Source organism: Pelophylax lessonae (assembly GCF_965119305.1).
Source record: "Pelophylax lessonae genome assembly, chromosome: 1".
Lineage (NCBI taxonomy): Eukaryota > Metazoa > Chordata > Amphibia > Anura > Ranidae > Pelophylax > Pelophylax lessonae.
In genome coordinates this window covers 350,026,280-350,041,925 of record NC_138768.1, presented here as the reverse complement: position 1 = coordinate 350,041,925, position 15,646 = coordinate 350,026,280, and positions in this window count along the sequence as shown.

Genomic DNA, 15,646 nt, shown 5'->3' with positions numbered 1-15,646 from the left:
TACATTCCGAGCAAAAGGTCCAAATATGGGGTCAAACTATACAAACTGTGCGACAGAGCTACGGGATATCTGTATGCGTTCCGCATATACGAAGGAAGAGATTCCCAGCTCAATCCCCCTGACTGCCCGGCCTACATGGGCAAAAATGGAAATGTTGTATGGGACCTGGCGTACCCACTGCTGAGGAAAGGCTACCACCTTTACCTGGATAATTTTTATACCAGCCTGCCCCTCTTCAGACATCTGTACCTTGAAGGAACCTTGGCCTGCGGAACCACCAGGAAGAACAGGAAGGGCTTCCCACAGTCCTTGGTGAATAAAAGAATGAGGAAGGGGGAAATAGCAGCCTTGAGAAACAACGAGGTTCTGGCCTTGAGATAGAAGGATAACCGAAATGTGTACATGATGTCCACCATTCATGACGACACCACAGTGGAGGTTCGGAGAAGAAGAGGTCCCATCCAAAAACCATCATGTGTGCAGGATTACAATCTTTACATGGGGGGGGGGGGGTGGATTTTAACGGCCAGATGATTCAGCCCTACTTGGCCACAAGGAAGTCCCGATTCTGGTATAAGAAGGTTGCAATCTATTTATTTCAATTGGCATTTTATAACTCTTATGTAATCTACTCCAAATCCACTGAAAGCCCCATCGCCTTCCTAAAATACATTGCAGAAATTATCACGACCCTCGTCTACCCACAAGGACTCCCCCAAGAAAACCTTCGTTCTGAGGCTGTTAGCCGACTTAGTGAGCGCCACTTCCCAGACTACCTTCCACCGTCTGAAGGAGGCCGAAGACGCCAAAAAAAAATGCCGTGTGTGCAGCAGAAGGGGGTTTCGTAAAGACACCAGCTTCTATTGTCGGTACTGTCCCTCTCAACCTGGCCTGTGCATTGGAGAATGCTTCACACGGTACCATACATTCATAGATTACTAGCCCATTTCCCCGTTTTCATCTGTGCTGACCAATTTTCCTCATGCCACTGCCTTCCACATAAACTGACCCTGGCCTGTTTTTCCACTATGCCTCTGCCTACTGTTTGGACTGCTTTCACGTGAACTGACCCTGGCTTGTTTTACCGATTACGCTTCTTCTTACTGTTTGGATTGCTTCCCTGTGAACTGACCCTGGCCTGTTTTTTCAACGACTCTTCTGCCTGCCGCTTGGATTGCTTGCACGTGAACTGACCCTGGCTTGTTTTACCGACTATTCTTCTGCCTACCGCTTGAACTGATCTGTCGCCCCCTGCTACTGTAGTACACAGGGGTCTCACATATGTGAGGGGCTCCAGAGTTGTTTTTCCGGATAGAGAAAACCAATTTTTTTGGTTCTCTCTGGGTTCCGTAAATTCTGGATTAGGGTCTGGAGTCCGGAGGCTTCAAAGAGATTTGGGTGGGAGAAGCCTCTACCCCTGTCCCCAGGTCTCACCTGACCAAGGCCCTCAGCTTACTACCATCATGCCTCTGCCTGCTGCATGATATTAGCTGGAGAGTGGTACAACCATTGTCTGCAGTGTACCGGGACCAATATTATGGCTGTGCTGACCATGTCTCTGCCTGGAAAATTCATTTGGACAAATGAATGACAATATCCCAGTATTGACTATAGACTATATTCCTGCCTGCTGCCTGGAAAATTGCTATTGTCGTCGCTAAGCATGTCCCTGCCTGCTGCCTAGACTAATGCTCTCCTCTGTGGACAACTGCACTACTACAACCACAGGTAATAATTTTTTTTTTTACACTTTCCTTTATAGAATGTATTTTGTAATGTATTTATTGCTATGTACATGCTATGTGTTAAAAATGTGAGGGGCCTTCAAAAATGATAGGTTGTCAGGAAATTAGATGTGCATTTTATGTAAAAGTCTCACACGTGTGGTATTGCCATAATTAGGAGGAGTAGCAGAATGTATTTTGGGGTACAATTTTTGCTATATACATGCAACCACTTACCGACCGCCTAACGACTATATACATCGGCAAATTTAAAGCTAAATACTGGGGTTATGGCAGCAGATAGCTGCCATAACCCCGGTAATTTTTTAAACTGCGGGCGGTCGGCTTTCAGATAAGGGTGGTACCAGTGGCATGGGAAGAGGTGCACCCCCCTCCCGCCGCGTCCAAGACGTTTTCTCAGCTTACCGGACCCGCCGGCAGCGGGGAAAACTATCCGGTCCCGGATCCTCAGAGACAGGAAGTTGAGTGAGGGCAAGATGGCCCTCACTCGACTCTATGGTCTTGGAGGACCGGAGCTACGTCAAAAGTCGTTGCCTAGCAACCGGTTTAAAGGGCCGTTTTTTTTTTTTGGTTTTTTTTTTTTTCTTTTTCAACAATTTTTTTTTTTATTTTTAGTGTAGTTGTGAGGTGTGAGGTCTTTTTGACCCCAGATCTCACAATAAAGAGGACCTGTCATGCCTATTTCTATTACAAGGGATGTTTACATTCCTTGTAATTGGAATAAAAATTATCAAAACATTTTTTTTAAAAAAACTTTTTAAAAATAAAAAATTTTTAAATAAAATAAATAGGAAAAAAAAATATATATGTAAACAGTATTCAAACCACACATGTGAGGTATCGCCGCGATCGTTAGAGCGAGAGCAATAATTTGAGCCCTAGACCTCCTCTGTAACTCTAAGCTGGTAGCCTGTAGAATCTTTTAAAATGTTGCCTATGGGGATTTTTAAGTACCAATGTTTGGCGCCATTCCGCGAGTGTGTGCAATTTTGAAGCATGACATGTTTGGTATCTAACTACTCAGCGTAACATTATCTTTCACATTATGGAAAAAAATTGGGCTAAATTTACTGGTTTCTTATTTTTTTATTCAAAAAAGTGAATTTTTTTCAAAAAAATTGCATTTGGAAGACTGCTGCGCAAATATGGTGTGATAAAAAATATTGCATTGATCTCCATTTTATTCTCTAGGGTCTCTGCTAAAAAAAAATATATAATGTTTGGGGGTTCTAAGTAGTTTTCTAGCAAAAAAATTATTTTAGCTTATAAACACCAAGTGTCAAAAATAGGCCCAGTCTTAAAGTGGATAAATGGACAACTTTGTGTAAAGAGCTACTTGGATGTTAGGCCTCTGTATGTGGCTAGGCTGTGTAAAAGTATTAGACATGTGGTATCGCCATACTCAGGAGGAATAGCAGAATGTATTTTGGGGTGAAATTTTTGCTATGTACATGCTATGTGTTAGAAATATTGCATAAATGGACAGCTTTGTGTAAAAAAATGCGTTTTCATTTTCTTTCCACATTTTCCAAAAACTTGTGGGAAAAAATGACATGTTCAAAAGACTCATTATGCCTCAAAAATTATACTTTGAGGTGTTTGCTTTCCAAAATGGGGTAATTTTATGGTAGTTTCCATTGTCCTGGTGCTCCAGGGCCTTCAAAAGTGCGATAGGTTGTCAGGAAATTATATGTGTAATTTCTGCTTCTAGAATGCCGGACGGGGCTACTTGAATGTTGAGCCTCTGTATGTGGCCAGGCTGTGAAAAAGTCTCACACATGTGGTATCAGCATACTCAGAAGGAGTAGCAGAATGTATTTTGGGGTGCAATTTTTGCTATGTACATGCTATGTGTTAGAAATATTGCATAAATTGACAACTTTGTGTAAAAAAAAATGCATTTTCATTTTCTTTCAACAGTTTCCAAAAGCTTGTGGAAAAAAATGACAGGTTCAAAAGACTCATTATGCCTCACAAATTATACGTTGGGGTGTTTGCTTTCCAAAATGGGGTCATTTTATGGGAGTTTCCATTGTCCTGGTGCTCCAGGGCCTTCAAAAGTGCGATAGGTTGTCAGGAAATTATATGTGTAATTTCTGCTTCTAGAATGCCGGACGGGGCTACTTGAATGTTGGGCCTCTGTATGTGGCCAGGCTGTGAAAAAGTCTCACACATGTGGTATCAGCATACTCAGGAGGAGTAGCAGAATGTATTTTGGGGTGCAATTTTTGCTATGTACATGCTATGTGTTAGAAATATTGCATAAATTGACAACTTTGTGTAAAAAAAAAGCATTTTCATTTTCTTTCCACATTTTCCAAAAACTTGTGGAAAAAAATGACATGTTCAAAAGACTCATTATGCCTCAAAGATTATACGTTGGGGTGTTTGCTTTCCAAAATGGGGTCATTTTATGGGGGTTTCCATTGTCCTGGTGCTCCAGGGCCTTCAAAAGTGCAATAGGTTGTCAGGAAATGATATGTGTAATTTATGCTCCTAGAATGCCGGACGCTGCTACTTGGATGTTAGGCCTCTGTATGTGGCCAGGCTGTGAAAAAGTCTCACACATGTGGTATCGCCATACTCAGGAGGAGCAGTAGAATGTATTTTGGGGTGTAGTTGCAAGTATACATGTGCTGTGTGAGAGAAATAACCTGTTAATACGGCAATTTGTAAAAAAAAAAAAAAAAAAAATCTTCATTTTGCAAAGCATTGTGGGAAAAAATTACAACTTCAAAAAACTCACCATGCCCCTTATTAAATACCTTGGAATGTCTACTTTCCAAAAAGGGGTCATTTGGGGGGTATTTGTACTTTCCTGACTTTTTAGTGTCTCAAGAAATGAGATAGGCCTTCAGTACATCAGGTGTGATCAAGTGTGATCAATTTTCAATGATTCGCACCATAGCTTGTGGACTCTATAACTTTCACAAAGACCAAATAATATACACTTACTTGGGTTATTTTTTTTACCAAAGATAAGTAGCAGTATAAATTTTGGCCAAAATTTGTGAAGAAAAATGACTAATTTGCAAAATTTTATGACAGAAACAAAGAAAAATGCGTTTTTTCACGATATTTTCAGTTTTTTTTATTTATAGCACAAAAAATAAAAAACCCAGTATTGATCAAATACCATCAAAAGAAAGCTCTATTTGTGTGAAAAAAAGGACACAATTTTTGTATGGGTACAGTGTTGCATGACTGAGTAATTCTCAGTCAAAGTGTGAGAGCGCTGAAAGCTGAAAATCGGTCTGGGCAGGAAGGGGGTGAAAGTGCACTGTAGGCAAGTGGTTAAACAATACAGAAACTCAGCTCTGTTGAAGTACAATGGTCCAATCATTAAACAATCTTTTTTAAACCCACCCTCCCTGACCAGTTTTACACAGAAGAGAGTGTAATATAGGAATAGGCAATTAATAAAGGGGGGCGAAAAAAAAACCACAGCAGTGCTTGAGTGTCTGATAGCCAAAACATCTACAGGAGGAGCAGATCAAATGTACACAGGGAGCTGTACTAACATACGTACTGAAATCCATCAAATTATAGTGCTAGGATTGTGGAATGTAATACAAGTGAGCAATTTTTGATCATAACACAACAACAAATACCATTTTCAACAGACAGCCAACTAACAATATGCAGCGATGCCCCTAACAATATGCAATGCTGTTGGAGTTTAAGCACACCAATAAACAGTAAGAAATAAGACTAAAAATTTGGACTGGTGTTACCGTTTAAACAAAAGTACCAATAACCAAAAGCAGTAACATGGCAATACACGGTAGATGCAAAACATTTAGGTATAGGACAATGGAGAGGAAGAAATGGAAAGTATGTTTAACCACTTCTGGACCGGAAGATTTTCCCCCCTAATGACCAGGCCAGATTTTGCGACTCTGCACTGCGTTACTTTAACAGACAATTGCACGGTCGTGCAACGCTGTACCCCATGACAATGTCTTTTTTCCCACAAATAGAGCTTTCTTTTGGTGGTATTTGATAATTTCTGCAATTTTTTTTTTTTTTTTCGTTATAAACAAAAAAAGAGCGACAATTCTGAAAAAAAAAAAAAAATATATATTTTTCACATTCTGCTATAAAACACCCCCCCCCCCCCCAAAAAAAATCTAATTTTTTTAACATTTTAGGCCAATTTGCTACATATTTTTGGTAAACAAAATTGCAATAAGCGTATTTTGATTGGTTTGTGCAAAAGTTATTGCGTCTACTAACTACGGGAAAGATTCATGTCATTTTTATTGTTTTTTTTTTTTTACTAGTAATGGCGGCGATCTGCGATTTTTAGCAGGACTGTGACATTGCGGCAGGCAGATCGGACCCCTAACTGACATTTTTGACACTTTTGGGGGGACCAGTGACATTACTACAGTAATCAGTGCTAAACATATGCAATGTTACTGTAATAATGACATTGTCAGGGAAGGGGTTAAAACTGTGGGTGATCAAGGGTTTAAATGTGTACCTAGGGGCGTGTTTCTAACTGTATAGGGGTTGGAATTGTGAAATGATCACAGAGACCTGTGTTCCTATATAGAAGGATCACAGGTGCTCTGTAATCATTTCAGGGAGAAGAACGGTCAGCTGTGTTTACAACAGCTGACCGTTTTTCTCTCTCAGCGGGGAACGATCGCGGGTGTCATGCGGCAATCGGAGCCATCTGCCCCGTGCATTGGAGTCCCCACTGCCGAGTGGGGGCAGGAGCACGCCCCCTAGCTACAGGTGCGCGACCGACGTAGACCTACATCGTTTCACGCAGGAGGGCTGCCCTGCCACAGTAAATCGCCGGTGGGCAGTCTGGAAGCAGTTAATGTCTGACATTTCCCTTTAGTTTTATTTTTTTTAAAACAGACTGTAACTTATATGTAGCAGGTTTTCCAGGCATTGAGCCTGATGTGGGTCTGCCATTGTTACTGGTTACCTCTCCAGCCCATGTGAGCTGCGACCCTGGGTGTGAGAACTGAGACATTGACAACTCCGGCATCTTTGTTTGTGGTTTTCTTGTAGATAAGGGGATGGGAGAAGGGAATGAGTGGGATACTCTTTTAGGCTCAACTTTATCCAGAGACTTGTTGGGACTTTATCCAGAAAAATGTCTGTCAACGCTGCCTTGACGCCAGACGACGCTAACCAAGGCTCACTGACGCTTAGAACACACTGTAACTTGAAAGAAATGCTGACTGAATCCTCAACTCTAGGTCCAGAAGACTCAGGACTGTGGAGCATAGAACTGCTGACACTGCTGCACTGCAAAGTCACTGACTACTCCCTCCAGCCTGGCACTGGCTAGAGGTAGCTTGTTGTGAATTCCCGTATGGCTGCAACTCTCAACTGGTACTCTGTACAATTCAGGGCCCAAACTGCAGGCGCCCCCTCTACCCTTTTAACTCTTCAGGGTCCACTGACTATGTAACCCCTCTGCTACTTCAGGATCCTCAACCTAGGTACCCCCTTTACAGCTAGCTGACACTGGATCCCACAACCTCCTCCAGAGTGGTCTCCTCTAACACTTCAGGCAGACCCCCAGGGGCAATCCTCAGTACTCACGACCTGTGTAGGCTTTCCTGGGACTGGAGTCCTCTCGCTCTCCACTGGTTCTCGGCACACTGGATCCCCTCAGCTCAACTCAGCTCTCTCTCTGCATCCTCAGGCGACATACCGAGACATCCACTTTCTCAGACAGGAGGAGAGACAGCCGTTCTCTCCCTCCTGGGACTCTGCTCCCACCAAAGATGCCAAGCCATGCGCCCCCTTCAGACTTATATCCTCCACCAGAATCCTCTGCGGCAGAATCTGCCTCCTGGGGTAGATACAAGTCTGAATGTATCTCTGATTGGGTTTCCTCCACTGCCCTATCAGAAGCCTCCAACAGAGCCAGTGGGGAGACTCCCCTCCTCAGAAGACACACTTGGGAGTCATGACAACCTACCTGATAAAAAGGAACATGGCCCTGCTGTTAGGCAGACAAGGCCCACTATTTACCTAGCACATACCTGTAGGGTGCTACATATAAAAAAAATACAATATGCACAAACAAGATATTTAACATGTTAAAGTCTGAGCTTAAATATCCTGCAAGGAGAACTCCAATTGCAGTAATGCAATAATTAGTAATTAATATAGTAATAATTTCCTGTTCACATTTTGTAATGTAATACAAAAAAATATTAAAAAAGCTCTCACTGTTCTCATTAGAAATAGAATGAAAAAGAAAAAAATATCTATATTGGAATTCCAATCAAATTCTAATTAAGGCTAGATCTACTCCCACCCCATTCTAAGACCATTCTATCTCCCCTGTAAAAGAAAAGATGCCTATACTTGAATATTCTGAAGATGGTCTGGTCCGGTCACATATTCGGGTCCCAGCGCCGGCTTTAATGTAGAGGAGAAGCAGCAACAGCAGCTGCAGAGCCTGGGCAATGATGTCATCCATGGCGTAAGACTAGAAAGAAAAGAAAAGCTTGAGAGGTATCCCAATGTAGGACCCCCTAGCGTTGCTAGAGTGATATGGTTAGTTTCTTGTACAGAGTAGGTAAATTGTTCAGCCTTGGCTGGCAGCCAAGCCTGCGTTGTTTAATCTGGGTCAGGTGAGTGACTCAGGGAGGCTGGTATGACTTACAGGCAGCATCTCTAAAACCTCCCCCTACTTCTAGAAACTTGCAGAAGGTTCCAGAAGGATGGGAGTGTAGAGGAGGAGGAGCTGCCTGGAGTATTGATGAGGACCCTGACCAATTCCCAACAGATGGGTTGGCAGGGGGCAGGCCCCCTAAAATATTTAGGGTCAGCCCAGACGGTGCAGTGGGTTTGGGTGGAAGCTGGAGATGGAGTGTTAGGCTGTCGGAGGCCTTTGGGAGTAACCCCCTAGTCTGGGGGTAAACTGAGGCCTGGGGTCGGGTGCGCAAGGGACCCCTCTTCAAGACACACAGGGATCCTGACCAGGAGGCGCGGAAGCAAGGTTGAGGACAGCAGGAGGACACTGCTGGGCAAGTCCCCAGGAAGGAAGAAAGCCAGGCAGGCTGGTGAGTGACATATAGTCAGGAGGACTGAGAGGCGTGCCTGAGAGGACTGGGAGAGAGCAGTCTGGGATGGATGCAGAATCAGTCAGGAAGACTGTGGTGGAATGGACAGGTGAAAGTGGCAGCTGCAGCCAGGTGGGCTGGCAGTGCCTTAAGAGGTGGTACTTGGATCAGTAGCCACAGGAATAGGACAGCTAAGCACTAAGACTTCTTCTCTGCTACACTACCAAAGAAGCCGGGGGTCCCTGCCTGCCTCTGGATCTGATGAAGTCTGTGTTGGATCATCTTTTCTGTGCTAGCTGGTCCTGGATGTTGTAGTTCCACAAGCAAGAGTTTTGATGGAGGAGAAGAAGTAGATTTGCAAGCACTACACCAAAATGGGAGAAGGGAAAGGCAGAGGAAACTATAAGTACCTCCTTTTAGATCAGTAATGGAGTGAAGTGTGCATCTCTCCATAAGGCATTGTACTGGTAATCAAGACTCTCAGATGGCCTCCTCTGTATATATAAAAAAACATGGCCACAATGGACCTGGCACCTCTCCCACACTTACCGCCAAAAAGAACATTGTTGTCTATGGGCTCGGTTCCATAATTCCATTCACCACCAGCGATGTCCAGAAATGGCATAATGCATAGCCAGAGCATGCGTAAGGGCATATTCATCACCAGGGTGACCAGCATACTGGACAGGTAGGAGGACAGGGGGAGGAATCAACCTGCCCTGCCCTGCCAAGGATCAATTACCAACCCCCAGCCTGCACATGGACAAAACACCAGCAATCAAATAAAAAAATAAAATAAACAGAAACACTAATGGACTCTCACACATGCAGATGGACTACAGCCACACCAGACCACCATCAAACTCCATTTAACCACCCTCAGACGCTCCCACGCCGCAAGTGGCAACAAAACAATGAAATAAACTCATTATATCATTAAAACATACAGAGGAACCGATAAAACATCAAACTTACAAGAGCTACAGAGATGGCGATGGTTCCACATGTCCATTCAACCCCCTCAAAGGAACTGCAACTATCCAGGCCAACACTTCCAAAACCCAAACCCCAACAACACCCCTTCATCTGAGCATGGATTATTAGTATAAAGCAATCACTTAAGAAATACTATAACCAAAATATAAAATCCCAAAACACAAAATCACAACAAATACACACAATAAAAAATATATACCATTGGCAAACTCTATGTGGAAAGGAAAAATGTAGACCAAGCTAATACATTATATTGTTTTGTCAGAATTTACAGACATAGTAGACAAATTCAAGACTCCAATTATGTGAACCAATTGGTTGCTTCCTAATTTGACAACCCTGTTTACAGAAATTGATGATGTTCCATAATCTTTTCAAAATCATGCACTTCTGTCTGCAGACCTATATTTGTTTCTTTCTTCATTTCATTAGATTAAGGATTTGGTGACAGCTAAAGTAGGATTTCTTCATCCCCGCTTTTTGGGTGGGGATGATGTGCACTTATTTTGGCAATGATGGGACTAAACAGCATCTCTTCTGCCTCCCTATTGTACTCTTTAATTTGCTTGAATCTCCTCACAATAATTGCAGATTTCTTGCTTTGCTCTGGTGTTTTTCAGCAGATAGTCAGTAGCTCATTCTCCCCCAACTTGCACATACTCTTCCATCTTGCTATTCTGCAATGATATCTGCTTCATCAGCAGTGAGAAAAGCAGAAATGATATATCAGAAGTGACATTGTGCAATATCTGATTTTGAGGCAATAGATCATTTTCAATTGTTTTCTTTACTGACATTTTAAACATACTATACAGTATGTACCTATACAACATGTCCAGCAAGAAAGCCTCAGAAAATTGCATGACACCAATGATATTCAGACTTTTTTGAGGTCTAAAAAGACCATCCATGTCTACAGAAGTAAAATCACCAGATTAATCAAATTAGTGTAGATCTCTTTTGGGGAGGGGGTGTTATGAAAATGCCCCCCAACAGGATATTGCACTACACCTGTAGGTAAGTAAGAGAACTAGAACCTTCACTAAGTAGTAGAGTGGTTTTAATAATACAGTTGGCAGGGCCTCTGTCAATAGAGGGGATTCCCTTCCTGGAAAATTACCCAGTAATCTAATCATAGTAATTGGAAGAAGAACTACTGCAACCAGCATGTACAATTAACCATAAGCATATAAATCCACAATAATGTGAAAATAATACAAGCTTTATATAAGAAAATATTAATAACAGTACAAACAAATACTTTCAGCAAAGGGCCCAATAGCAGTCCTGGTGTAATTGTGCACATATACCCAGGTATATAAAGTTGTTTATGGGGATACCTTCAGATGCAGGGGAGATCATGTATTTGTTGTTGAAGGTTGTTGGAGTCAGGAAGTGACACACCTAATTTTACATTGCAGTGTAATACTAGCAGCTGACAGTAGAAGGCAGCAGATCCCTACACAATCAAAGAACGGACGCTTATGAAAAATTTGTGGACGTCTTCAAAGCTCATTGTGAAAATGCAAATGTAGAATATGTCCAGGGCGAAATTGTAAACTTGAGAACAGTGTTTAAAAAGGAGACAAAATATAGAGGCCTTACAGAGATTGGAATAAATAAAGAAAAAGTTTGGGGTGTGTGACCCACTGTGGCTAAAATGGATATAGACACGTACTAAATGAAAAAAGAAACAGGTCAATGTGAAAACATAGTTTAATTGAACCATCAGATAAACAAATGGTGACACCATTTCACATAGAAGGGTTGGGTAAGAGGGTATGGAATGTACATAGATGATACAATAGAAACAAAAGCACTGATGAATAAATAGTAATATACCTACAGTATATTCATAATGAATATAGACATAATTGTACATATGACACAAGGATAATTAAAACAGTAACGCAATTGAATACATGATAGGATAGGGAGTAGTAAAATGAAATTGCTTCCTATGAGGCTTGACGCGTTTCATGAGTAATCACTTCATCAGGAGAAGGTGCAATTCATGTATCAAGAAAAAATATAATACATAAATAAAGAACCTTTATCCAGCTAATTACTAATTCTGAGAATACAGACCCTTATAAAAAATGTAACTCACAAATGGGTTCCAGTCGTTGCCCCAGAATGTGTAAGGTTGCACGTCATCTAAGGGTGTGCCTAAAAGGGGAGCTGAGGGAGCAATGCCACCACACATCAGGTAGGTATGTGAAAACTACATGAATGATATGAATCATCATATTGGGATCGCAAATACCTCGACCAGTCATCCAAATAGGATTCTAAAAAGATAATGTCGAATAGTAAGGTATAAAGCCAATATGTAGCTATAAATGGTTGTCTTGAAGAGGTGATGTAAAATGGAATCCCAATACCAGAAAAAACAAGAGAAAATTGCCCATAGAATGGATGTGGAAGTGAAAGAAAAGAGTGCAAAGGCACTCAAAATGGTGCATAGGACACAATTGAATAAGTGAAACCGAATCAGTGTAGAAGTGAACAATAATAAAGGAGGGGACCAGAAAAAGATGAGTAATGATGTAGCAGTGGAAACAAGCCACCCAAAAGAAAATGTGGAAGGTAAACCAAACAAGTGACTCCCATAGGGGAATATGTGAAATAGAATCCTCAACTAATAACCTGAAGTCTGGTGTATCCAGCGTTGCCCAAGAGAAGGAAGTTGTAAGATTCTGGTACCTCTGTTACCCTTATTTTCTATTTTCTTTCGATATGCGTCCCACCTTTCTAATTAGGTGGTACGCATACACCTTTAAGACGGATGACGTCATCGCCGAGCGCCGCAGAGCGGCTATTTGAACCGCCGGCGTTCTCTCTCACGTTGTTCGTTCAACCTGCCTGTGTGTCCACATGCTTACAAGCTTGCCTTGCTACCGGAACCTCCAGCTATTCTCTTTTACTTGGAAACAGACCGGAACCTCGCTACTGATCCCTGTATCTCGCTACTGGATCACTCCCTCACTACTGGACCCTTCTACTACTAACCTTACTAGTGATAAGTACCCCACAGGGGAATCCTCCATAACCTTACTTACACTATCTACCTCTGCACATTAAGGACTGTTACTATCTATGCATACTAATTCTATCATCTGCACTGTTACATAGATTGCTAGCTCTTGAGTCTACTACCATCTATCCTTGCACTGGGTTAGTCTATCCTGTATTTGTCATCTGCTGTCCTTACCACCTGTTACCATACTCGATTACTAACCTATCTGCATTCTACCTAATACCATCTAATACTCTCCTGAACATTTCTATCAAGTGCTTACCATCTCTGTCACTGTTCACACCTGTCCCTTCAGCACATCATCTTCATACTATCATATACATCCTATCACTCCAGGAACATCTTATTGAGTGTGTATATCTGTATGCTGAAGCTGACAGGCCCACAGTGATGAGTCTGGAGAGTTGGATCTGGTTATTCAACACATCTCTACATGACTACTGAGTGGAGATTCTGCAGCTGCAAATCCAGCCTACTACAAAAACGCAGGAGCGTTACAGAAGTGAAGAATGCAAGGTTGCCAAGGAACAAAGGGTATACCTCTGTGGGGGTGTAAGCAGGAATGGCTCCAAACATCACACTGCTGTTCAAAAAATCAAGGAACTGACAAACCGGCTGTGACCGTCGGAAGCAGCCTCCCTTATAAGAACGCAGATGTAGCAACACGTGTCGGGATGCCAAACGTGACATCACGCCCCGCATGGATACCATTGAATGTATATGATGTGTATATGATGTGTATATGATGGTGATGGTGTATATGATTTCTAGATACATGAATTGCACCTGCTCCTGATGAAATAATTACTCACGAAACGTGTCGAGCCTCATAGGAAGCAATTTAATTTTGCCTACCCTATCCTACCATGTATTCAATTGCATTACTGTTTTAATTATCCTTGTGCCATATGTACACTTATGTCTATGTGTATGGGAAGGGGGTGCGCTGATCTGTGAAAAAGCTGCTACTGAAAATGTGAATAGATAAACGAAAATAATATAAAAGTGTGCTAATTCGTGATGAGATATATAAAAATTATATATACAATCAGTGGATAATATACAACAATATCGAAATAAAAATCGAATTATATGTAGGACAACACCCAAACAATATGTGATACAATCCGTCCATTTTATAGAAAAATTCTTCCAATGGTGATATTGGTGATGCAAAATACAGATGTAGGGAATCCAACCAAATCAATCCAACCAAATCAATAGTGACTGTGATATCCCACCACCTGGTGAATTTCCTCATTACCCGGCGGAAAAAAGGTAAGAGCAATAAGTGGATCCAAATTATATCTCAATATGCTTATCATGTGATATCCACCTCCAATCTTGTGATGAAACACCAGTGACTATAAGGTATTGGCCTCTTACCAAAAATAAGGAACCATATGCGTTTATAAAACCAGGTGTAGAGATGGTGCTGATCCCTTCTCCTCTAGATGGGGTGAGCGACTCTCGCAGTTACTTCAGCAAAGATGTTTGTAACTCTCCGCAGGAACATGCAAATGAATGGAGGCTAATAGTGCATTAGGCCCCTTTCACACATGCTGTCCGTTTGTCCGTTTTTCATCCATCCGTTGACGGATGAAAAACGGACATCAATGCATCTCTATGTAAAAACGGATGACAACTGATGATCATCAGTTAACATCCGTTGTCATCCGCTTCCGTCAATGTCCGTTTTTTTGAACGGATGAATGCCCTATTTTTCATCCGTCAAAAAAACGGATCGGACGAAAAACGGATGACAACGGATGAAAAACGGATGTCAACGGATGACAACGGATGAAAAACGGACGACAACGGATGAAAAACGGATAACAACTGATGAAAAACGGATAACAACTGATGAAAAACGGATAACAACTGACGAAAAACGGATGACAACTGACGAAAAACGGATGAAAAATGGATGAAAAACGGATGAAAAACTGATACATTTGACGTGACTGAACTGATGAACTGAACGGACCATATGTGTGAAAGGGACCTTATGCTTTAGCAGATTTATTAATAAAAGAAAGTTGCAAGACCGGTTCTGTCCTGCAGGCTCGCTTCCTCTGTATTCAGACACAGCGGGAGTCGGGTCAGGGGAGGAGAGGCGGTGATCACTGCAGCTCTTCCTCGATCATCTGGGATCGAGTGTGGAAATCCGCCCACTTGTGATGTTGCAATTAGGGCTCTGTGAGCGGGCCAAACCATAACCTCCAGAACTCCTTGTTCTTCTTTACACTACAGATAGTTCTTAATGACATTGGCTATTTGTTTGTCATTGTCCTGCTGCAGAATCAATGTGGGGCCAATCACACGCCTCCCTAATGGTAGGACATAATGGATAAGTATCTGTATTTCTCAGCACTGAGGACACCATTGTTCCCGACCAAATCTCCAACTCCATTTGTAGAAATGCAGCTCCAAACTTGCAAGGAACCTCCACCATGGTTCACTGTTGCCTGCAGACACTCATTATTGTACCACTCTTCAGCCATTTAGCAAACGCACTGCCTCCTGCTACAGCCAAATATTTCAAATTTTAACTCATTAGACCAGAGCACCTGCTGCCATTTTTCTGCACCCCATTTCCAATGTTTTTGTGCATAGTTGAGGCGCTAAGCTTTGTTTCCGTGTTGGAGGTATGTTTTTTTGGCAGCAATTCTTCCATAAAGACTACTTCTGGCAAGATTTCTCCAGACAGTAGAAGGGTGTACCTGGATCCCACAGGTTTCCTCTAGTTTTGTGCTGATGGCACTGCTGGGCATCTTCCGATGTTGAAAGCAAGTAAGCATGATGCATCTTTTATCTGCTGC